Source organism: Octopus bimaculoides, chromosome 18, assembly GCF_001194135.2.
Source record: "Octopus bimaculoides isolate UCB-OBI-ISO-001 chromosome 18, ASM119413v2, whole genome shotgun sequence".
Classification (NCBI taxonomy): domain Eukaryota; kingdom Metazoa; phylum Mollusca; class Cephalopoda; order Octopoda; family Octopodidae; genus Octopus; species Octopus bimaculoides.
This window is the reverse complement of record NC_068998.1, coordinates 34,531,001-34,533,676: the sequence shown is the minus strand read 5'-3', so window position 1 is coordinate 34,533,676 and position 2,676 is coordinate 34,531,001. Positions and strand designations below refer to the sequence as shown.

The 2,676-nt window shown below is 30.3% G+C and overlaps 1 long non-coding RNA gene across 1 annotated transcript in view; it reads left to right on the top strand.

The window, feature by feature from the left end:
• The first annotated feature begins 115 nt into the window (after positions 1-115).
• The window catches only part of LOC128249858 (uncharacterized), a 20,129-nt gene continuing 17,568 nt past the window's right edge, over positions 116-2,676 (top strand). Inside the window, exon 1 of the long non-coding RNA XR_008265979.1 lies at positions 116-311. This is a non-coding gene — a long non-coding RNA (uncharacterized LOC128249858). The remainder of the gene's footprint in view (positions 312-2,676) is intronic.

Here is a 2,676-nt window from a genome sequence, read left to right as displayed (position 1 = left end):
CTATTTGCTAAATTTATCGATTAATATATTCATTTATTTATATATTCATGTATATATATATATATATATATATTTCTTTTGAGACAGTTTTATTTAACTCAGTGAGCAATGACAATCAACAGACAAAAGGTAGAACTGACGAAAATAAAACTAAATTATATTGATGATGATGATGATGATGATGATGATGATGATGATGATGATGATGATGATGATGATGATGATGATGATGATGATGATGACGATGACGACGACGACGACGACGATGATGATGATGAGGATTTCATAATAATAAAAAAGGAGGCGTAAAAGTGAGTAACTCATTATTTAACTATCAATTTTAAACCATCTTGATTTGTTTTAACTCTACAGTCATGAACAAAGAATGACAATCAATTCCACTGTTTGTGGCTAAACATTTCTGCAAACTAACAGCTGCAATGACCAAGACAGCCATGTAATACCTAAATCGTTGTCTTGTGGCAAAATCAATAATTATTAATATGCTAATCATAATGTCTATCCAAAATATCATCTATTTTTAAATTTTATTTTTAATACTTTGCTTATACAAGTTCATTCTAGATTTTAATTTGTTTTGATTTATGCTGTGTATTACCTTGTGGGTGGTGTATGAATATTTTTTATGTTTTAACATTTATTTCGATATATCTTATTTTCTCAGGTTCTTCCTAACTCTCAGTTTAGTTTGGACTGTGAAATTTTATTGGAATTTTAGTAGAAGCCATATGTGGGATATCGTTAATTCAAAATATGTTTGGCTGTTGTTATATTTTGTTTAAATCCAGGTCAGCTCTGTCTATGTAGCTAAAGATGTTCCAGCTGTGAAGAAGTCAGACCACACAAGCTAATCTGTTCATTCTCTCTCTTTTTTTTTGGTGGGTTGGAAGCTGGTTGGTGTAATTTGAGGACAATTTAGAGGTCAATACATATGTAGACATTACTTTATTCTCTGTATCTTGTTCTCTGCTTCATAGGAAGGAGTAGCTTAATATTTCATTGAAACAAGTTTCCTCATTTTTGCATACTTTTCAGTAGACATACAAATGACACTATTTTAAGAGGGAGGAGATACAGTAAGTTCTGATTTTTCGTTCTTACCCAAGCAATGCAAAGAAATTTTTAGGTTAGAGAAATGAGCAAGCTTCAAGTAAGAGTGATTCCTAAATATAGCTAACATGGTTTCACTTCTTCAGATGCCATTAGGGTCGTCATGAATGCTAAATGTCTTTCTCTCTCTTCTCACACTTGAAATATTTATTGCCATGTTTCTAAAGACAACATCATTTGTTGTTACTGACGTTACAATCCCATTTACAACTTGGATATACTTTTGACATTAAGATGGAAAGCATGTGTAGAATGGCAACATATGAGATTAAATTGGATAACATGTATTGTTAAATTGAATATTACAATAATACACATACAAGATACCTAACGTGCATTAAGGCAATACAGCACCATAAAATAATATAACATGATGCAAAAATATAGAATAAAATGTAATAATGGGGATCAGAATAATAATAGAATCACAAAAATAACATCATATGATAAGAAATAAAAAAATATCTATTTCATATTTAAAAGAACAACATAAATTTAGCCTTTTTGATATCAAACATAATGAAAACAATAGGACATTGGCCTAAATAAATACAGTTACACCCCCAAAAAATAAATCAATTTATCAATGTTGATGAAAAAGTATTTGGATGATTGGTTTTCTTGTAGAAAATATTGTTTTCCATAGCCTTGTTAATAGGATCTAGACACATCATTTATCTCAGCCAAAGGAGTGAACAGCCTCTGTTTGAGATGGTCAGCCTCTGTTTGAGATGGAAATGTGAATGATTAAGACCAGTGTCTCTCAAAGTGGGTGCCAAAGAAACCCAAAATTTTAATAAAATTTCATAAAAATTGATTTGATAAGATAATAGTATTCGCTATTCTCAAAATAGAAAGTTGTATGCTTTTTAAGAAAATAAAAAGTTTTCCAAGAAAAATGTTTCTTTCATCTAATATCTTAATAAAATCAGGAAAGCAGGAATTGTCAGAAAATGTAGGTATAGGTTCTAAAATATTTCAGAATATCATAGATCGGTTCCATGATCTTTGGGAATTCCAATAGAGATAATGTAACAAAATAAGTTTGAGAATCATTGATCAAGAATATATAAGAAAGAAGCATATAAGGAACATTTAGTGTTCTGTAGCTTATCCATCAATAGACAATAATCACTATAACATGACTGGCATTAGAATGAGAATCCAACTATAAAAACCAGAGTGAAGGTGACAATGGAGTTTGATGAAACCCTGTGGCTCTCCAGATTCTGTCAAATCAGTATGGAAAATGGACATTAAACAATGATGAGGCTGATGATGATGATGGTGGTGGTAGTAGTGGTGGTGATAGTCGTGATGGTAGTGGTGTTCATGATGATGATGATGATGATGATGATTACGATACAATATTTGAAGTTACTCTTAAATCTGATATTATTATATGAATTTTTGCCCCAATGTTTTTATTGGTATTTTTTGAATTAGTGTTACAACATTTAATTTTCAGCCAATACAGAAATTTATTAAAGCAATTTAATCGAGTGAGTCAACAGGATAATGATATATATAAAAAGGAAGAAATCA